This window comes from Tenebrio molitor, chromosome Y, assembly GCF_963966145.1.
Source record: "Tenebrio molitor chromosome Y, icTenMoli1.1, whole genome shotgun sequence".
In the NCBI taxonomy this organism is placed as follows: Eukaryota; Metazoa; Arthropoda; class Insecta; order Coleoptera; family Tenebrionidae; genus Tenebrio; species Tenebrio molitor.
Window position 1 is genome coordinate 1,499,281 of NC_091056.1, and position 23,642 is coordinate 1,522,922.

General features: G+C 38.9%; 1 long non-coding RNA gene across 1 annotated transcript; it reads left to right on the forward strand.

Moving 5' to 3' along the window:
• The first annotated feature begins 5,660 nt into the window (after positions 1 to 5,660).
• Positions 5,661 to 23,363, forward strand: LOC138140530 (uncharacterized). The gene is made up of 3 exons (XR_011162567.1): positions 5,661 to 13,033; positions 13,180 to 13,871; positions 16,758 to 23,363. It is a non-coding gene; the product is annotated as an uncharacterized lncRNA (long non-coding RNA).
• Positions 23,364 to 23,642: the final 279 nt, after the last annotated feature.

Here is a 23,642-nt window from a genome sequence, read left to right on the forward strand (position 1 = left end):
TGCTTATCTAGCCTATAAAATAATGAGACCCGAAGAATTATATTGTGTTCAAAACGACACTACTGCTGAATTTTTGTTAGATATGGATAAATTATTTGATACTCTCAATTCTAGTCTTCTTCAACCAACAAACAGTAAAAAACTAAATTACGCTATTACAGAAACATTCGGTCACATTCAATTTTTACATGACATGCTGTCATACTTGGCTGATTCTAAATTTGAAATTAAAAATTCTAATCATAAAGCACTGCCACCATGTATAAATGGAATGAAAATAATCATCAATAGTATTTTACAATTATCTGAAGAGCTTAGAAACGTTTACAATCAAGGTGGCTAAACTACCTTGCTAGTAAAGCTTTTTCCGTAGGTGACGGTGAAAATTTAATTTGACTTTTGGAAGACTCCTACTTCCCCTAAATCACAAAGGGTGGCGATATTCTTCAGCCCTTCACCACAGGGCGATGAAGATGGGGAACTTTAAGAGAAAAATGCGGAAATAGAACAGGTTGATGATGTAATTATAGCAAGTATCCGTCGAATTACCGGAGATGAGTATTTTAAACAATTAATTATTGAGGAAGAGTCAAAACTGTGTTTCAACATGTAGCGCAAAGGAACCCTTAACACAAAAATCACGACCTTGGAATTTTTTGTCTAAAATGAGGCGCTTTAACCCGTTACAGTTTTAAACTTCATTTAATTTTCAATTCATTAATAAGAATATTGCATTTCATTTGAAAGAATCATTTTTAGTTCGGAAAAGTCGATTCATAGATATTGTTTTTTTTTACTCCGGTAAAACACAAATGTATTAAGTTTAAGTTATTCGAAACAGAATCATAGTATAAATTACAAGGTCCCTGTAAAGGAAAGCTTTTCTAAAAAGACCAGACTAAGCGTTAATTTATAAGATCTTTAATGTGAACTGGTTCAGTAATTTTCATTTTTTAAAACCATTTAGAAAAACCAGTTTCAATTCGACGAACCAGCGCACAAAACCAGTGCATCTTGCTAATTTATTTACTGTCTGAATGATTGAAAAATCAGAATAAACCATATTATTTAATTCCAACGGAATTAGATTTTTTTATTTGTTCTCCGACGTTCGAAAAACTAGAGCGCTTGTCCCGGCAGCTGGACAAGGTATCCAAGCTCCCGAATAGTTGCCTGGCGCCCATATTCGAACCCACCTCTTTGCCCCGAAAAACCCCCTGAGAGCCCGGAGCAGTCACTGACCTATTTTGGGCCATAAGGGCTAGCTACTTGATGCGTGATTGTTCGCTCGAACTATTCAATAATTTGAACAAATTTTTCGCCCTGTACGACACGTGGCCACGCGCTCTTATATAGGAGTAATCCCCGGGTCAAAAACCAAATAACAATTGATTTTTAATTTTCAAAATGGTAGCGGCTTACTAGAAATACTCACATTTAATTTCATTTATTTAATTATCATACCAAATACCCTTCTTGTGTTCATTTTTGCAATTTTACTACAATATACGTTTATTTCTACCCCTTGTGTCATTGAGTTTCCGGAATTTTTCCTCTGAGGATTTCGGATTTGGACCCAGAGTTAAATTGTCAAATTTTGCAACCAAATCCGTGGCGCCCTAAATTTTTCGCCAAGGAACCCCCAATACACAAATTGCTCTCCGACTGATGCCGGCGCAGTGGACCATCCCCTCAGGTAGGTTACAATGTCTACAAGATTATGTTTATTAGTTGTAGTTTTAATGGAATTATTGTTTGTTTGTCTTTATATTATATATTTTAATTTTTGTCAATATGGCCCTTATTCACCAACGCCAGTTAAAGTTAACTGTAGATTAAAACATAGGAAAGAATTGTTACAACAATAGGTAACTATGTAACGAAGCATGTATACAGGGCAAGTCACATAAGGCTTATTTCTGAAATTATTTTGTACGCAACCAAAAATACTGCTGACGCTGACCACTTGATACCGTTTATAATGTGATTTAATATAGTAATCAACGTAGGTATGTAATTTGACTAAAAATGTCAAAATGTGAGTTGATGAATTTAATTTTTGATTTCATTAATCAGAACAGGATAACGTCATTTTGACATTTTGTAAAAGAATACCATCCTTTTAGCATTTCGGAAGATGCAGAGTTTAAAAAAATTGTAAATTTATTGTATCCCGGGTATAACTTACCCAGCCGAAAAACAATTTCAAGTAGCTTGATCCCACAAATGTACAATAAAGTTAAAGAGACTGTATATAACAATTTAATTGATGCTTCAGCTATTTGTATTACAACAGACGTTTAGACGTGGAAAATTTAGCTGCCAACTTTAGAGATTGTTTTAAACCATGGGACATTGAAAATAAAATAGCTGTTATAGTGTCAGATAATGCGGCAAATGTTGTTCCTACTGTGCGGGTTGGGGCTGGCGTGACTTGGGGTGCTTTGCCCACACTCTCAATTTGATAGTTCAAAAGGGGTTGAAAGAAATAGACAGCACTTTATCAAAAATTAGGAGGATAATGACTTTTTTTTTAAAGTTCTCATCCTGCCGCAAAATTAAAAATTATGCAAGAACAAATGAACATCCCAGTTTTAAAACCAAAAAAAACAAGATGTTTGTACGCGTTGGAATTCGACTTTTGAAATGTTGTCGAGAATTTTAGAAATTAAAGATGCCGTGGTTTCTACGTTAGCGATCATAGACAAAGAAGGAATTAATTCATTGGTACCTAATGAGTGGAATATTGTGAGAATCGCAATGGAAATTTTAAGCATTTTTAATGACGTAACCATTGAAGTAAGCGCTGAAAAAAATGTTTCGATTTAAAAAAAAAAGTACTTGTAGAGAATTTAAAAAGACATATCCAGAAACATTTAAATAGGGAGGACTTACCACAAGAAATTATGCAGATGTTACAACTTTTTATGAACGAGCTTAGAGACCGCTTCAAAAATGACGACACCAATGAAATAATGGCGCAGGCAACAATTTTAGATCCACGCTTCAAACAACTTGGATTTTCTAATAGATCAAAATATGAGGCAGCACGAACTCAGCTCAAATCAAAAATTTGTTCGATACTGGTGCCAACTCTAAATCTAATCGAACAAAACGAAGATACTCCCACGCCTTCAGCCAGCTCATCATCTTTGTGGGCAGAGTTTGACCAGCAAGTGGAAAAACAAAAAGCTGTGTCAAACCCGACTGCTGCTGGAATAATAAAGTTCGATAAGTATCTTAACGAACCCTTAATTTATAGAACACAAGATCCATTAATGTGGTGGAATCTGAGGAAAGACGTGTACCCACGGGTATATGAATTAGTTAAAGGAAGATTATGTGTTTTAGCAACGTCGGTGCCCTGCGAGCGACTTTTTAGCAAAGCAGGACAAACTATTACCAGCAGAAGAAGTCGTCTTAGCAGCTCGAGAACGTCACAAATTTTGTTTTTAAATCAGCATTTGTAGTTAAATTTGTTCGTATACAAATATTATAATAGATTTTTTAAAGATTTTTAGAGAGTTTTAATTTTGATTTGTGAGCCGTGGCGGTTCGTTCGTTCGTTCTCGTGGAGAGCCGGTTCACTCGGATCAGTAGTAAGAGCCGGCTCACTGAGCCGGTTCGTTCCTGAACGACACATCTCTAGATGCCATCCGTTGGGCGAGTCCACCTTTAAAAGTTATAGTTAGAAAAGGGGGAGTAACCGGGGAAATCCGTTGGTCGCGTCCGATTTCAAATTAAGAGTCCGTTAGTAACACCGTTAGAATCCGTTGAGCGAGTTCATGTTTGAGTTTCGGGTAAGGAAGTGAAAAACTGTTAAGCGATCGTATTGTGTCAGCGATTTAAATTGGGAAAACAAGGGTCCATTTAGGGAACGGCCATTCATTTGTCACAAGGAAAACCGGGGCACGTGTTTGGCTGAAGTTAGGTGTGTCGACCGTGGGGCAGATATTCCACGTTGCTATGAAAAACGAGAACACACAAAAAAGGGCCGACGTAAGATTTCCGGCGTGAGGATCTGCGAGGCTTTTTCATGACGTGTGACCTTGGCCGTGTAGCTTCTCGACCGCCCTCGGTGGAAGGCCTCAGTTTCATCTGGTGTGGGGATCTGCAAGAGTGTTTCGGAGGACACAAGTCGAGGGCACTGCACCCATAACGACTTAGGTGTCGCAGGGACTTAGATGACCCGACGTCACTAGGGTAGAAATTCGGAGACTGGGGGGCGAGAACTAGGTTAACTTCGCGATCGGATAGCGCGTGCTAGCACGAAGAGCTGAGAGTCCGGGGAGCGTAATTTTCATTTAGGGAGGTTAAATTGTCTGTCATTTTAATCTTGAGCCTTGTTGCGCAATCTAATGTAACATGTTGTAAAACTGTACAGATTGAAAAAATTATGGTGCGCCATCGTTTTTGGATGATTTTTGGGGGTTTTAGTCCTCCCATTTACAGTGCCTGCTCTTAATGTCACAGCATGTGTTCCAGGGTGACGCTTTGTCCCTAAATTCCAGGTTTAGTTTCGGTGGTCATTCGACTTGTTGTATTTTCGTTGTGTTTTTATACCGCAGCTAGGGAATTGTTTATTAGCTCGACGTGTTTACGCCAAAACGACATAAATGCCATTTGGTAAATTTTACACAGGAGGGAAAAAACTGCATAACTTCTATGAAACTTTGTTTATTCCATCAGTCAAATTTTTGGTATTATCTAATTTTTTTTTGCTACTTTTCGTCTATATTTAAAAGCCAATATTAACGACAGTTTTTTTATTTATTTCTGAGAATAAGTGAAAATTTGTCACTGATGCCATTCATATTTTTCATTAGTCGGTTATACCATTTAGATGCTGGCATTTATGCCATTACTGTTTTACCATTATCATATTGTTATGGCGTTTGTGATCACTTATGCCAATTTGAATTTACTTTAAGGTTCACGCTTTTGGCGTTTGTGTCAAAAAGTTTGTAAATTTGTGGGATATAAAGTTATTATAAACAATATTAATAACAACATAAATTGTATTTCTTTGGAATAGGAAAGTATATAAAAACAAATTTGATTACAATATTATAATGATAATTCTCTGCCTACAAAAAAATAAGTACCTTAGTAGGTATTGAGGTAGAAAATAAAATAAATTCTTCAATAACAAAAAAAATTATTCTTGATCTTCGATGTCTGTTTCATCCATGACATCCGGTAAATTACCGCTAATTTTTAAACTTTAATACCTATTCAAAGTGATCTTTTGCCTACATTGCACGGGTTTCACATAACTTTTTTAAATTATTATATTTCTTTATGTTAATTTTTAGTTTTAGCGGAATACAATTTTCTTTCAGCAGATAATCTATGCAATATTCTTGACTATCACAAAATGAGGTCCTATACCTAACGCAGGAATCGTTTTTTGAAAATCGAGCCATTTTAATAGCAGCAATTTTTAATTTTAATGGTCCTTTGGTGGAAAACGATTTAAAGTCTAGGAAACTCTCATAACTTTGTTGGATGATTGTTTAAGGTTCGGGGTTAACACGAGCATTTCTAAATAGTGTTGGCCACTCTGAAGGAGCGTGTACAAGCTTATTTTTGAGGCTCTTTTCTATGAGTGTGCCCGACGATTAAAAATATTAAATTGATTTTGCTCACATAATTATATATATATATTTAGCTCTGCGAGCCAAGTAGGCTCATGGCTTGGTTGCATTTTCTTCTCCACTCTGCTCTATTTCCTGTTTGTCCTCTCCAGTCCACCATTCCCACTTCCTTCAGGTCTCCTTCCACCATTTGTATCCACTGTGATCTCGGTCTGCCTCTTTTTCTCCTTCCAGTAATTCCCCTCATCAGAGCTTGTTTGGTCGTTACGTCGTCGTTTAGTCTTGCAACATGTCCTAACCACCTCATCCTTTGCACCCTTGCTACACTACTTATTGACGGTTCGCTATAAAGTTCCAATATTTCTTTGTTTGTTCTTCTTTCCCATATTTGTCCTATCTTTTTCCCTCCGTATATTTTCCTTGGTACTTTCCTTTCGAATATTTCTAGTGATTGTTTTTCCTTCAAGTTGAGTTTCCACGCTTCACTACCATAGATAACTACCGGCCTTATTATCGTTCTATATATCCTTTCTTTTACTTTCCTTGAGATACTCTTTGATTTTAGTATATGTAGCAATCCTCCCATACTCTTCGTCCCCTTTGCTATCCTTTCTTGTATTTCCTCCTTTTCTTCGCCGTTGTCAGTTATTGTTACTCCTAAATAATTAAATTTATGCACTTTCTCGAAACTATACTTTGATCCTTCCGTTATTACTTCGAGCCTTTCATTGTGTTTATTTTCTGAGCCACATTCTATCTCTATAAACTTTGTTTTTCCTTCATTTATTCTTAATCCCTTGTCTCTTGCTGCCTTTTCTAGCTTACTTAGTGCTTGTACTAGGTTGTTTTTTGTTCTCGTGAGTATTACAATGTCGTCAGCATATGCCATCACCTGTACTGACTGATTATATATCAGACCATTCCCCCGTATTTCACTTGCTTTTACTGCTGAATCCAATGTTACATTAAACAGCACTGTTGATAGTGGATCCCCCTGTCTTAGGCCTCTCTTGACTTTAAATTTTCCAGATAGTTGTCCATTGGCCAGTACTTTGTATTCTGTCTCTTTTAGAGTCATTCTCACCAGTCTTATAAGTGTTTCCCCTATACCCATCTGTCTCATTGCTTCATACACTTTTTCTCTTTTTATTGTGTCGTATGCTTGCTTGAAATCTATGAAAAGCATGTAAAGAGGCAAGTTCTGGTCTATGCTGTTGTCCATAATTTGTTTTAGCACAAACACTTGGTCCATTACCGATCTATTCTTGCGGAATCCGCATTGATACTGTCCTATTTTTCTTTCCACGACCTCGTTTACTCTACTTTTTATTGATACCGCTGTGACGAAGTTACTAAGAAACGCTCCCGGTGGCGGAAAAATTCCGTTCTTTCTCCGAGCCGGTGCAGAAAATTAGCGCGGAGCCAACTGCCCTAACCGCGTCGACCGAATCCGCCCCGGAACCCATGTTTCTTCCGGCCGACAGCACTCGGAGTCCGCGCTGAGCCGAGCTCCCCCACCGCCCCAGCCGCGAATCGCCGGCCGCGCGCAGTCCCACCGTGGCAATAGAAGGACCGCGCCGAGCCTGCAGAGCTCATTCCGATCCCGATCCTCTTTCCGCTTCTAGTCTAGCTCCAGAACCGACTCCGACTCCGCTTCCGACCTAGCCGACAACCCGCTTTCTCCTTTCTTCCTGGCCCGTTCCCTCCCATTGCGAGGAAACCCCGGCTTTCCCGCTTTCTCCATTTCTTCCTGGCCCGTTCCCTCCCACTGGGAGGGAACCCAGGCTTTCCCGCTTTCTTCCTTTCTTCCTGACCCGTTCCCTCCCATTGCGAGGGAACCCCGGCTTTCCCGCTTTCCCCTTTTCTTCCTGGCCCGTTCCCTCCCATTGCGAGGGAACCCCAGCCTTCCCGCTTTCTCCTTTCTTCCTGGCCCGTTCCTTCCCGCTGTGAGGGAACCCCGGCCATCCCGCTTTCCTTTCACCCTTCTTTCTCTCGCCCCGAACAAGAAGAGCCAGCAGTGTCCAGGTCCGACCGGAACAGGAAGAGCCAGCAGCTTCCAGGTCCGACCGAAAAGACAGTAAGTACGAGCCGCGCTCTCCTCCGACACCCGCCCGGAACACTCCTCCAGGTCACGGACACCGTCCCCAAAAGGTTCCAGCGCCACCAGGTACCAACACCCCTTTTTTGTACATATTGTACTTGTATTGTAAATAAAGGCCCGCCTGTTGCGACACCTGCTTGTTTTGCTATCCCCTTTCCGCGCCCTGACAGCCGACCCCCGGACACCATACGCTCCGCGAGGCTACCCCGGCCGTGTGGCGTCCCACCACAGCCGAAAAAAGGGACTGGCGCTTGAGGCATACTGCGTATGACCCGAACGGCGTCAAATCCCGTGACGTCACTACCGTAAGTGATCGTCACACCGCCATTATTTTATATATAGATCCATCAAAGCTATACCTCTGTAGTTCTCACACTTGGACCTATCTGCTTTCTTATGTAGAGGACATATTAGTGTTTCTTTCCATCTTTGGGGTATTGTTTCCTCATCCCAAGCTTTGTTTATTAACTTGACTATATTTTCTTCCAGGTTTTGCCCCCCCACTTTTAGCATTTCTGCCGTTATTCCGTTCTCTCCAGGGGCTTTATTATTTTTGAACCTTTTAATAATTTCTTTTATTTCCTCTTTTCTCGGTGGTTCTTCACATTCCCCTGTAGTTAAACTTTCTTCTTCTTCTGTTTGTAATGTTTCTTCTTCTCCAATTCCATATACCTCCCCAAAATATTCAACCCATCTTTTTAGGCTTTCCTCCGTTCCTCCCACTAGCTGTCCTTTATTTTTACAAAATATCTGTTTCGTGGATACATTCCTCCTTCTTTCGATTTTTATTCCTTGATAAAATTCTCTTATTTGTTTTTTCATATAATTATCTTCTATTTCTTTTATTTGTTGTTCTATGTTTTGTCTTTTCTTTTTCCTGCAAACATTCTTTGCTCTCCTTCTCCATATTTCGTTGTGCCGTTTGTTTTCGATGTTGTTGTTATTTATCATTTTTATTCTGGCTTTTTCTCTTTCTCTTATCACATCCTTACACTCTTCGTCAAACCATGATTTCCCTATTTTTCTTTTTCCTTCGGTTAACAATTGCGCCCCTTCTCTCATTATTGTTTCAAAGTTTTCCCAAATTTCTTCCATATTCTTTCCGATATCCTCATTCAGCTTCTTATTTATTTTCTCCTGGAATTCTTTTCTTCTTTTAATTTTTCCGTTGGATACCGTATTCTGGTATTCTTTTGTTTTTGATCTCTTGAAGGTCTTCTGTATTTTATTTTTGCTTTCACTAGTATATGATCTGTATCTAAATCTGCTCCTCTGTAACTCCTCACATCCGTTACACATCTGCTGCTCAATTAATAGATGATCGATCTGGTTAACTGTTTTCCCATCCGGCGAAATCCACGTTCCCTGATGTATAGTTTTGTGTTGGAAATATGTGCTTGCTATTCGCATATTTCTCTCTGTTGCAAATTCTATGAGCATTTTTCCATTTTCATTCGTTCGATCATGTTTACTGTGTGTTCCAATCACTGGCTTATATATTTCTTCTTTCCCTATCTTTGCGTTAAAATCTCCAATTATCATTTTAACATCGTATTTTGGGATTCCGTAAAATCTCTCGTAATCTCTTCGTAAAATTTTTCTTTCTCTTCTGTGGGGCAATGCACATTTATAATACTTATCTTCCTGTACCTGCTTCTTATTCTTATTTTGCATAATCTGCTTGTTACCGCCTTAAATTCTGTTATTTCGCTTTGTAATTTTTTACTTATAAAAATCCTACTCCTAGCTTTCTATTTTCGGTTCCGCTATTAAAAAATAAGTATTCTCCCATTTCTTTTATAAAAATTCCTGTTTGTTTTGTTCCCTGGATTGCTAGCAACTCTATTTTATAATTTTCCATAATTTGGCTTAATCACATAATTACTGTTATTTAAAAAGTATCGGATCATGTTGAACATGGCTTTGTTCTTGTTTTGGCCTCCGCAATTGTCGCAGTAAAGAGACAACTCTTCGTACCATTGTTCATTGTCGACTTTCTTAAGGTAATGATACAAGTTACTGCAAATTTCATTACAGCCACGTTTACCATCCTTTTCTCCTCATAAGTAACAGTAGACCTTCCTAATATTGGTTTCATAAACTGTAAAATTGTATACAGCATATTTCCTCGAAAATCCCAAAAGCATGCTATCACCGTGTGGTGTAGAAACTACCTTTTCTAAGTCAAAGCTGGATACTAGAAACGCATTTTCTTTGGAGGATCGACTCTGTTCATCCAAGAAGAACGTTTTGGCTGCATCCTTTTCGTTAATATGAACCTTATGTTCTTCTTTATCATCTTCGGTTGGTTCTCTATTGCTTCTGAATTTTTCACACTGAAGACATTTGTCTTTCCTTGGCACATGAATTCCTATATTGTACTTCTCTTTTAGAAGTTTTAAAAATTTCAATTTCTTTATTGGCGGCTTATTTATCTTCCTTTGTTCGCTTACATACATTCGGTGTAAATTACTATAACTTTTTATGTCTGCTGGTAAATATTTTTTGGCAGAAGAGCTGCGGCAATAGTGTGAAGGTACCGCTGGTAATGACTCAATAAATTGTTTAAAATTGTCCATTTGTTCTTGATTTACTTTGTTATGAGGTATATGTTTACCACGCAAATCGGGTTCAAAGAGTTCTGTAGGTTCCTTGGTAGACATAACCGTGCGAATTAGTCTGTGGCTTATAGCCAATGTATTTAAGAGGAATTGTAAGCATACACGTTGTTGAATTTTATCCTTAGGCAGATAATATTCGTTTGTTACTGTTCTCTGTTTCACACCTTTAGATTTTCTGCGACGTTTTATGCTCGTGACCGCCGTGCAGTCAGTTAGAAAGAACTTTTGCTTATCACCACTTCCCAGTTTATAGAAATTCACAAATATTTCCTTTCTTTCTTCTTCTGAGAATGTGTTAGATTTATTGCAACAATTTTTCTTTAAACAAGTATTTTCTAAAATTTGTTTGGCGTTAATGGCTTCTTCTTTGTAATTCCTGTATTCTTGTCCTGCGTCTTTTAACAACTTCCTTCCTTGTTTTTTTGATGATTTAATTTTTGTTTTTTCTGTAAAACTTTCTTCCTTATCTTCGTTGTTGTTCGTTTGCTCCTCACCTGTCACAAAGTTACTAGCGGATTCCAGAGATACATGGAGATGCATGGAAAATTTTCAGGCGGTGGTTCACATAAAGTATTATCAGTGCTGGGTAATATCACAGTTAAATTAGAGTTTATATTACCAATTTCTAGTAACCCAGTCGTTTCTTCTAGTAATATTGCATTATCTTCGTTGTTTAGCAAAGCAATTCTTTCTTCGAATGATATTTGATGTTATTTGATGGAGGAGAGCAGTAGTAGGAGAAAGAAATAAAAAAAAAAAAGTTTTTCTTTTATTTTTATATTATAATTATTTTTTGTTGTATTAATTTCTTCACTCTATATTGTCTTAGTTGTCTTCTTTTACAGTAAGCATTATTTTTGGGAATTGACTTTTTTTGTTAAATCTTACTCTAAGATTTTTTTTTTATTTGTATGCACATAGGATTTTTTCTTCTTTTGTATATTAGTTATCTAACTTTCTTATTCACCTTTTACTTTTGTTTTTAATTGTTTCTTTTTTTCTTTTCTTTGAGGTTAAGTAGAATAGCTGTTGCTAGACTTCGCCTCATCTTTGTATTTTGTTTGTCTAAATTTTTATATTGTATTTTTTTATATATTGTCTTGTATGCTTCTTTTTTTTTTCTCTTTAATAAAGTCCTTATTATTATTATTATTATTCCCGGGGTCACTCGATGCTTCGCCGTATGGGTTGGGTAGTAACCAAAGGTCTTGGAGCAAGGGGGCTCGGGACCAAGACATCTCTCGCGCATGTCATCACCCCGCCGCATCCCATGTTCCGCTCCGCTGTGGAAGTACCAGATGTGGATGCCATCATCAACACCCTCCGACCACATCCGGTTGTAACCTCAGTCGAAGGCAGACAATGACTGTCCTTGCCTCACACCACAATACAGGTTCAAGGAACACCTCTCATATCGCTTTTGGACTCTGGTAGTGAAGTTACCTGCATTAACGAAGAAAATTTCATCGCATTGAAGGCCCGTGATACGATCCACACACTGCCGGTGTCCACATCTCGTCTCGTGGGTGCTACCGGACAACAGAGTTCGCGGATCAAGTGGCAAGCACTACTGGAGTTCACCATTTCAGGCCTAACCTTTACAAATATTTTCCTTGTCGTGAAAAACCTAATCAGACCCGTTGTTATAGGAATCGATTGGCTTAAAATCAGGTCAACGTGGTGTTGGATTTTGAGCAATCGACCCTAAGTGTCGCTGTACAGGGAGAGCGGCGCACTATTCCCTTTCATGCCGACGCCTTTGTTTCTGAAATCGCCCTTCCCGTCACTTCGGTAGTACGCCTGCCGCCATCTGAGTTGGCACTACCGTTCGACTTGTCGACGACAATTACTCCCCTATCCGGTCTGTGTGAGTAGGCTGAGGGCGTCACAACGCTGAGTCGGGAACAACGAGATCAACTGTACCGTGTGCTCGCGTCCCACCAGGTCGTCTTCAACGAAGTACCGGGCCGCACGCACAAGTACGTCCATGAGATCAAAATGCACGACCAGACACTGTTCCTGAAGAGAGCGTATCCGATCGTTTTCAGCCTCCGTCCGCAGGTGGAAAAGACAATCAGCGACATGGAGCGCATAGGCGTCATCAAGAGGGAATCGTCCCCCTTTGCGAGCGCGATGACCGTCGTCAAGAAGAAGGACGGAACGGTTCGAGTGTGTCTTGACACTCGTCGGGTTAACCAAGAGATGGTGGCCGACTATGAGGCACCACGACCCCTCCAGAAGATCTTCCACATTCGTTCCGGTCCATCCGGTACAAGATCGAAGCTATTTAGCGGTTCCCGGTCCCAAAAACACGAAAACATCTTCGAGCATTCCTCGGTCTGTGTGGGTAGTACCGCAGATTTTGCGACAAATACAGCCACGCGACGGCCCCATTGACGAGGCTCCTTCGGAAGGACGTCAGTTGGCGCTGGACTGTTGACGAAAATACGGCACAAAGGAGCTGTTCTTGTCAACCGTCATATGCAGTGAGCAACAAGAGAGGCACGATGCAGTCGCAGAGTGCGGCGGATCTGTCGTGCTCCGTATGTAATCAAATATTACACGACAATGAAGATTCAATTCAGTGCAGTGGTGTCTGTGACATTAGTGTACACCTGAAGTGTTCCGGACTCAAGAAGTCCGAACAACAAATTCTGCAGGAGGGCTCCGGATTACTTTGGTTCTGCGATCACTGCCGGATCGTAGGGACAAACGTAAGTTTCTTCCTTATGTCGATTAAATCAGCGCTTCTTAATTGCCAAGATCAACTAATCAAGCAAAGTCTTATGATTGAAACTCAAAATGCAACCATAGCGTCATTGAAGAGTGAATTGTCCCTAGTAAAAACGACTTTGTTTAGTACAAGATCAGCGGAGGACGCCGCGATAACTTCTTTGGTTGAAACAACAAAAAAAAAAAACGACAATTCCCAGTTTCTCCTCGTTTTTTTTCAAAGAAGATAAACCCAATACATTAACCCGAGAAGTTTCTGGTAAACCTGAAAACGCCCGAAACCACAAATACACGCGCCCTGTGTTGCGTAATGAAGATGCGGATGAAGACAACACCCATACCTTACTGGAACGCGACAGATCACCCGATGCAATCTCTCCAACTCATGACGTCAAACATATCAACCACGATGACCCCAAATGGGAGAGAGTCGCGCCGTCGAAACGCCGTGAACAGAAATAATCAAGACACCAAGAACGAAAAACCCACACAGTTCTCTATGGTACCGGAAAAGCCGCTCCAAAATCTTCAACAATTTTAGGGGCACTGCGCCGCAAATGGTTATACGTCGGACGAATCATAGGCAATGAAGTTTCCGAGAATGACGTGAAAGATTATCTTCAAAACATCGACTGTCACGACGAGATTATTATTAAGAAGCTTACAACAAAGGGCCATAATTCAGCCTTCAGTATTGGTGTTCCCCCCCAAAATATTCAACGATGTTTTCAACCCTGATATTTGGCCAGATTCAGTATGTCTTCGTGAATTCAATGTGCGCTCTTTTTTAGAGAAGAAACGCCATATCCAAAACAACATGTAAGTTCTACCGATGAAACTAAAGTTTTTAATGTTCCAATCCAAAACATAACTTCAATCATTAACATATTACATATAAACATACAGTCGGTTGGTTCCAAAATATTGGAACTCGAATCATTCTTGCAATCAGCATATCCTATAGAAATTCTTTGTCTTAATGAACACTGGCTTTCACCAAATGATATAGATGGATTAAGTATTGATAACTACACTGTAGCTTCAAGTTTCTGTAGATCCAAGTACAAACATGTCGGCGTGGCAATACTAATTCAGTAATTCACTAAAGCTCTGGCAGTCACTAAATACGGTACAATATTGTGAAGAGTTGCATTGTGAAATAGCAGGAATCGCATTCAACGGATGTCGACTTTATACGATTTACAGTCCCCCTACTGGCAATTTCGATCTCTTTATTGAAAAACTAGAATTTCTCCTACAGAGCATCGTTGGCAAAAGTTATATAATAATAACGGGCGATTTCAATTGCAAATTTAATACTTCAGAAAAACAAGCAGTAACTGTTGTAAACACCTTTATTTCATTTGGTCTTCAACAAGCTGTTTTCTTACCTACCAGACAACTTTCCTGTTTAGATAAAGACAAATTCTCTATCAAAGTTTTCAACCCTGCACTATCTGACCATTCAGCTGTTTGCATGAGTTTCTTCCAACCAACAACGCAGAACGCTACAATAGAAAAAGAAATTTTCCATCGCCCAATTACTGAGCATGGTTTATTCACACTTTACAATATTATAGAAAATACAGATTGGTCATTCATTGACAACAATTGCGAACTAGATTCTGAACATCTATTTGAAACATTCCTGGGCACGATTGCCCACAATGTAAATGTATGCTTTCCCTTAATTAAAATGCAGCCCAAACATGGCACACATATTAAAAAAAAATAATTGGTTCAATGAGATACTGAGGAAAATGAGAGATACTCTCCAGCTCCTAAATACATTACGTAATAACAAAACCGTTGACAATACAACATACCAAAATTTCAGAAATTTGTATAGGAAAGAATTAACTAAAGCCAAAAAAACATTTAACGAGCAGTTCATACACAAAGCAGCGAACAAGCCAAAAGCAATGTGGGAAATTATAAAAAAAAAATAAAAAAAAATTTAACCCAAATCCTGATAACAGTGATAACATTTGTGCTTCAGATTTCAATTTATATTTCACAGGTATTGCCGAAAAACTTATTAAAACAATCCCCGTGCAACAACCTGAAACCAACTTTCAAAACTATCTAAGTAATATCGCAAGACCTCAGGATGATTTTAATTTCAAAGAAATCTCTTATAATGACGCACGCGATGCAATATTAGCTCTCAGTAGCTCTAACGCAAAAGATGATTATCATATTAACTCAAAGATAATTAAAATCCTAGTAAATGTCATCTATATCCCTTTAACAAAAAATTTTAACAAATGTATCGCGGAAAATGTTTTTCCGAACGTGTTGAAAATCTCCAAAGTTATACCCCTATTCAAAAAAGGGGGATAAAGACAACATGAATAATTATAGACCCATTTCCATTGTACCGACTTTTTCAAAAGTCTTTGAATACTTACTAAAGAAACAAATCACTAAATTTTTCGACAATAACAATCTGTTTTCCAAAAGCCAATATGGGTTCAGAAACAATTTGTCAACAACTCTAGCTGTAAATGACCTAAACGAATTTGTATTCTCAGCACTCGAAAACAAAGAACATGTCAATGCAACCTGTTTCGATTTATCTAAAGCTTTTGACTGCGTAACTCATCACATATTACTAACGAAGCTCGGATACTATGGCTTCAATCAAAGCAGCACTGATCTGTTACAGTCCTACCTCCAAAACCGACAACAGTTTGTTGCAGTGAACGGAATGGTGTCGGATAACTAATCCATTAATTGCGGCGTTCCCCAGGGTTCTGTCTTAGGCCCACTGCTTTTTCTCATCTACATTAATGACCTGCCATTGGCACTACCGAAGAACAAATTTACGCTATTTGCTGACGACACAACCACATGTATTTCCAGTCGTAGTCTCATGTCTCTTAACATAGAAATCGTGCACACACAGGTACAAATTTTCACATGGTTTACTGCAAACAAACTGGTTGTTAATAAAGATAAGACACAATCAATAATATTTTCGCTCCGGGAAATTGGTGAAAATAGTAAAACCATTAAACTTCTTGGAATCCATTTGGACACTAAAATGACATGGGAAGCTCGTGCAGACCATTTGGTGAAGACGATTTCCAAAAAGCTGTTTGTATTAAGGCAACTTCGTAGTGAAGTAAACGATAAAACACTTGTCACTGCCTACCATGCCCTAATTCACAGTAATATAACTTATGCTATTCTCGTATGGGGTCATTCTACACACTTACGTAAAGTGTTTAACCAGCAGAGGAGATGTATTCGTGTTCTGGGTGGACTTGGTTACAGAGATGACTGTAGAGACATATTTAAAACATTTAAGATATTAACGGTTCCCTGTATATATATTCTACAATGCGTACTCTATATGTACAAGAATAAAGACAACTACTGCTCGTTAAACCATTCGCTCTTAACCAGGCACCACAACTTATTATTAAGCATTCATTCGAGACTGCACAAAACACAAAATAGCACTCGCTATTATTGTGTAAAATTTTATAATGCTCTTCCTTGACATCTTAAAAACATGGACTTTAAACCCTTCAAACTACATTTAAAGCAATTGCTAACTGAAAATGCATTCTATTCTTTCGAAGAGTTTTATTCATTCACAAAGTCCTTATAGATTTTTTGTTTAAATTTTACATATATCTCTTTATTTTATTATTATTATTACATTTCCCAGATTTTTCTAAGACCTTCTTTCTCCAGACGGATGGCTCCGGCGTAGCCCTCGGCATCGAATGCCATCAACTCCTGGATGATGGTGAGCGCGGAGTCCTTGGATTCGCGAGTCAAGTCTTGAGTGGTCCAGAAGTGTTCTACACCGTCACCGAGAAGGAGTTGCTCGCTATCGTTTTCGGCCTCCAGAAATTCCATACCATCCTTCTGGGACACCGTGTTGTCATCTTCACCGACCACTACGCACTAAAATTTTTGAAACAATGTCTCTTCCTTAACGATCGTCTCACCGGGTGGTCACTGATGCTGAACGAGTTCAACTACGAGGTGGAGCACATCAGAGGGAAGGACAACGTGGTGGCGGACACACTGTCACGTTTTCCGCCCGACGTGGATGCTGCAGTCACCCGGAACGTCAATCTCCCCATCGTCACTTTCAAAACCTGCGCCAGCTGCAACTCGACTACCCTTTTCTAGGAGCCATCTTCAGAACTCGCATCCGAGGTAACGAACCCGAGGCGCATCTTTGACATTTTCGCATCCATGAGGACATCCTGATCTTCCTCCACCCGTCCGATCGCCCTTCCAGAAGCACTAATGGAAAATGTAATCAGCAACTTCCAACAATATGGTCATTTCGGCATTTCAAAAGTCTATTTATTCGCTTATATACCGCTACTTCTACGCCAGGAAACTGCGCGCCAAGATCGGATTATTCATCAGATCCTGCTATGTTTCTCAAAAATTTAAATTTCCCAACCGAGCGCTCTCATGAAAGATGCTCCCCATTGTCGCCGAACAACCGAGCGACTTAGTCACCGTGGATTACCATGGTCCCCTACCGGAGAGCCGCTCCCGGGTTAGTTATATTTTTGCGGTCATCGACTCATTCTCCAAGTTCGTGAAGTTGTACCCTCTTCGTCGAGCGCAAGCAAAAATTTCAGCCCAACGTGTCCGCGACTTCCACCGTACTGTCCCGACCAAGGTCGTTCTCAGTGACCACCGGACACAGTTCCAGTCCAAGCAGTGGCAGGAGACATTGGAGCAGTGGGACATCCAACCCACGTTTTCTACTGTCAGACACCCCCAGTCCAACCCCACGCAGCGTGTCATGAGGGAATTGAGGCAGCTGTTTCGAACATACTGTCAGGACGCTCACGCCAATTGGACGACGGTCCTATCGAAGATCGAGCTGTTGTTCAACGTCACGCCTCATATCAGCACTGGATACTCTTCCTATGAAATTCTATTGGGCAAAAATTCTACAAACCGGTTGTCCAAGCTCCGCGGGCCACTTCTTCCAGCGGTGCCATTCCGGCCAGTCGACCAAATCCGCGCGGATTTGGTAAAGTTTTACCACAGGAGGGCATGACTCCGCATGACACGACGAGCATCTTAGACGTAAACCGGTGAGTATATTTCCATAAACTACCAATTGTGAATGTGGTACTGCTGTGAGTTTATTGGTTTCAGGGACGACCGAAGAAGACAGCAGTTGTCCCCCGTAGACCTAACCACCCACTGGAAAGTGTCGTCTCCGTTCCGCTACGCTTCACTCTACGACACTTGGGGGGGCGTCTGTGAAACCCCAGTTTCAATTCAAACTGCCGCCGCAGAAGCAAACACCAAAAGAAAGGAGGAGAAGGCGCACTTGCCCACCGTGAAGGTCAAGAGAGCGAGAGAAAAGGGCTTTTTAATTTTAATTGTTTTCGGTTGGTACCTATGTGTAAAGCGTCACTTGATTCCCAGCTCTTGAATTGTGCAGTCGGTGTTGACTAGAGAGAACCAGCTTGCCTTAGTGAAATTGAGATATTGTGTCTTACTGGATTAACGGACCAGCGTGTACTTTAGCGTATTGTTATAATATTGAAACCTTGCTAGCACTGCCGTCTCTATTTAACAAGCCGTGCCATGCACATCGGCAACACCGCATCTCCGCCTAGAAGTAGTCCGATACTCTGACAGTCTGATAATATTTGTGAGGCAAGCGTCAACCAACGAAAGTTCAATTATTAATAAGTAATTAAGTATGCAACAAAGACTAAGTACATACTTCATTTTATAAGGTACACAAGCATTTTAAAATAAAATCACGAAACTCAAATATTATTATAATTAGTAATATAATATAACACAGACATATAACATAAAAATTAAAAAATATTTAGAGCTCTCCGTTGCTATGAGAAATCTTTGGTGTTTAGAAAAAATTTCGATTTTACCACTTGTAATTTCAGCGACAGGAATAGTACCGCAATATCTTTTTAAAAATTTAGAAATTCTGGATTTAGGTAACACATTGGTAGTTGAAATTCAAAAAGGTATATTATTATTCTCATGTCATATCGTGAGGAAGTTCCTTAACATTGACACAGAACATAATAATTTACACAACAAAGTCAAAATGTGGAGGCGAGACGCCGGTAATTATGTTGATTAGCACTGCATTATTACATGATATATTAGAGATAGCTTGTTTCTGCTGTACGCTGATGATTTAAAACTTTTTTACAACATTAGATCTGAACAAGATTGTGTACGAATTCAGGATGATTTGTGTCGAGTGGTTTCATGGTGTGAGTCCAATGGTCTAGAACTTAATATTAGTCCAATAAATAGGGAGTTTTACGTTGCAAAAGGTACAGAAAAGTTTATACTTGGCAGGTATCTTCTATCAGGCATATTATTAATATTGTTGAGTTTGCCACCTTGGGCGGTTGCCGTTCGTCCCGCTATACTGGAGAATAGGGGTGCAAAATCACATTTTTGCGATTATTTCATTATCCGTGCGAGATACCTCTATCTAAGTTATTATAGAAAATGTAGAGCATGCAATTCTCTACATTTTTTGTTGTTTATGTTTTTTTGTCAGATCAATAGTTTCGTAGTTACAGCGTGTAGAAATCGAGAATTTCTTTAGTTTTTGTACTTTTTATTCTTTTCCACACCACCACAGAGGTAGAGAAATAGGGTGTGTTTTTTTTTGACGTGGTGTCCCTAGGGGCCTAGTCTACGATGTAGTAGAATTTTACTGTTTTACTCTTTTTGATCTCTTTGTAACGTAGACGGACCCGAATGAACTGGATCGAACGGTATAGATGAGCTGAATTCATCAGAGTTTATGAATTTGGAAATTCCTCTTGAGAATTTTCCTCTTGTTCCTCAGGGTCATCATCATCATCATCAAGATCATCTGGCCTTTGCCAAAATAGAAATTCATTGATTTCAGGTATTTGTTCGTCTTGATCTTCAGATTCTATCTCGCACGGATAATGAAATAATCGCAGAAATGTAATTTTCCACCCCTATTCTCCAGTATGGCGGGGCGAGCGGCAACCCCCCAAGGTCGCAAACTCGGCAATATTAATAATATGCCTGATAGAAGATACCTGCCAAGTATAAAGTTTTCTGCACCTTTTGCAAGGTGGAGCCATTTTTACGTCTCTATTGACTTGACCATATTTCCAACTGCAAAGTAATTCGTTACTCTAGAAAGAAAATTATTACCCTTCCATCTTATCATATTCATAATAGTGCTTTAGAATGTTTGTTCCAAATTAGTGACCTAGGAATAATACTCGATAGTAAACTGACATTTTGCTCGCATATTGAAAAAATTGTCAAGAACTCAAACAAAATGTTAGGCTTCATGGTTCGTCAGTGTAGTGAGTTTGACAACCTGAGAGCTCTTGTGTTGCCATATAATGCACTTGTACGGTCTAATTTGGAACATAACACTATAATATGGTGTCCGCTGTATCAAAATGCTATTCACAGAATTGAAAAAATTCAGAGAAAATTTATAAAATTTGCCTGCTATAAATGTCACATTCATTTTGATAGAAATAACTATGATAATATCTTGGCTTATTTTGGTTTAAGTACTTTAAGATCCAGACGCATTCAATTGGATTTATGCTTCTTTTTTGAAAGTAATTAATTATATGATTACATGTTCTTAGGCTTATTTTTACTTCATGTGCCTCAATGTAATTTCAGAAGTGTACATCTGTTAGTTGTTGCTTATCATAGAACCAACTATGGGTTAAGGTCGCCTTTATCCAGAATCTGCAGGAATGTTAATTTACATTCTCATAATGTTGAATTTTGTAATATTAAATATAATAGTTTTAAAATTAGTTTAAGAAACGCTGTTTAGGGAGTTGTCACGAGTACCTATTGTTTTTGTTATGTTATTGTATTTGGTTTTTTTTCTTTATTTGTTCTCCACTGTTACATGGTATTGTTTGCCGTTAATAAACCTATTATTATATATATTATAATAGTAATATCCGTAATAGTGTATGTACTCCGGCAAAATTGCCGCGCCGCCGGGTGGTGGAGGGTTAAAAAAAAAAATAGGTATAGATATACTTATCTGACTTGTAACTTTTAGGGCCAGTTTATAGAAAGAGAAGTAAATATTTAATTCGAATTAAATTTTAATGCGTGATTAACCCATGAATCCGAAACTTCGATTTGTTCAATCTGATCACGTGTTCGGTTCATCTCGCATTTGATTACGATTACGTTAATTTCGCTTCTGTAAACTGACCTGTAGTTTCCATGTAGTTGTTATATCTTGACATAAATTACTTTGCCTTACATTGGAAATTACTTGCAATATCAAATAAGAAAATCACGCATGTAGAGCAGAAATAAATAAAGATAGAATAGAAATAAAATATGTATTTATTTTAAATAAGTTTCAATTTTTCTCTTTTTACATTTAGTATACAGAGTGTTTTCGAAGTTGAGGCGTTCCTTGTAACGCAAGGTACCTACTATACATTATTATTCTTAAAAATTTTAGCCTAAATCGACTTAGTAAAATGTTTGTATTAACGGAGATAATTGATTGTGTAGCGACCCACAGTTGTAGTGCGCCGAGCGGCCACCAGAGTAGCGCCCTCGTCGCCTCCACCTAGACAGCGCCCTCGGGACATCTAACCGGACCTTGAGCAGCTCCGCTCCGGAAACGCTCCCCAGGTGGACGAGTCGGACGAAAGTCCTTCCCTCAACCCTTCCCTGTTGTTTATTTACTTATTTTACTGAATAAAGCCTGTGTTTTCTCCACCGTGTTGCATCGGAATCGAACCCTTCCCAAACATCCTAAAATTTGGAGTCCGGTCATGTCTATTTCTCCGCTGTACTAGATTAATAAGTATTACTGACGTGCCCCAGGATGGTGTCTTTTTGCAAATCGCTCTGCGTACTCTCTGGGCGCCGCAGCTGCATTCTAATAACGTGTTAACATTGCCAGTACATCTGTGTGCTCATTATTTTCGCAATGATAAAGCCATTCCGACTAATTAGATGACAAGTCTGAGAGCATTTTTGATTAGCATCAATGCTCATTTCAATTTTTTTTGTCAATTCTAATTTCCAACAAATCAGCGCAAATTTGAGCAGGACCGGTTTCAAAATTTTCAAAAAAATTAATTTATTGTACATATATTCATTGCCGTACACATTTTACTAAGGTGACTTTGGCTAAAACTCTTTGGAACAACGCATACTATCACATGTTAAAAGGAACGCCTCAACTTCGAAAACACCCTGCCTGTATTGTTCAATTAACAAAGCAGCGTTTTTATGTTCTACCCAATTGTTTAATAATAGGTATGTTGCTAAATATCGAATACAATTTTTTCACCATATTGCTATCGGCGCAGGAACACTCGGAAAATCGTTCCAAAATCTTACAATCAAAAAAATTGTTTCTTTTCAAACTCCTATCAGTTAATTCACATAAAATCGCCTTTTGAGTTTAATCTTTAAGAAAAACATTTTGTAGGTCGCTGTTAGTAATAAAATATTGAAAAATGGCGTACATATTTAGAAAGATAAATATAAGAAAATTTTAAGGTAAACATAAACCACCTCTTTGCAAACTAGCGAAGTAGGTATCTCCCGAATTTTCAACTTTAAAATCCTTTACGATACTGCAACAATTAGCACAATTTGATAGTTTGAATACGGAGAATCTTGCATAACCGCATACATAAAGGGTAACTCCTTCGCTGATTTTGCAGATTTCTAAATAAGTTATTCTACATACCTATTATGTTGGATTTTTTTTCGACGTCTCTAGGAGCGCTAACATTAAAAGTAACTAGCACAAAAACAATATTCATTTAGGAAATTAAATTGTCTGTCGTTGTAATCTTGAGCCTTGTTGCGCAATCTGGTGTAACATGTTGTGTAACTGAACAGATTGAAAAGATTATGGTGTGCCATCGTTTGTGGATGATTTTTGGGGGGTTTTAGTCATCCCATTTACAGTGTCTATTCGTAATAGCATAACTATCATTTTTTTCCACGGTGCCGCTTTGATCTTGTATTTCAGGCTGGCTTGTTATTTATTAGTTTGGTTACAACCCAAGGGGGAACTGTTTTTTTTCTACCCTCCTCAAGAGGTCGTTAGACAAATTTATTGTGTTGTTCTGTATTTTTCTTGCTATGGCATGTAAAATCGCACCGCCAAGTTGTTTAATTTATCATGTGATGGGGTTTTGTATCAATCAGCACTGTAGATGAAAACGAGAATGTATTTATTCATGTCTGCATAAAATAAATACAGGCGTCCTCCCACCGATTTATGCATTTTATTTAGAAGTTTGTCCACCCCGCAGGTCCGCCATTTGCATCCCGAGCTAGTCTGCCGCCATGTTGTACAAAGCAACCAAGGTAGCGATTTTACCATTTCGATGACGATCACGACCTGGCCACTTTGTTCAATTTCGCGGGTTTCTTTCGATAATTTGAATTTTGGCGGAAGACTGGCGATATCTGGGTTATTACAATATTCTTGATGTCATATGTGTTGGTGAGTGAAATGTAAGGATTGACTGTGGGATGAAATTAAATTAAAGCAGAATTTGTATGCGAAATATTATGTATTATCGAATGGGT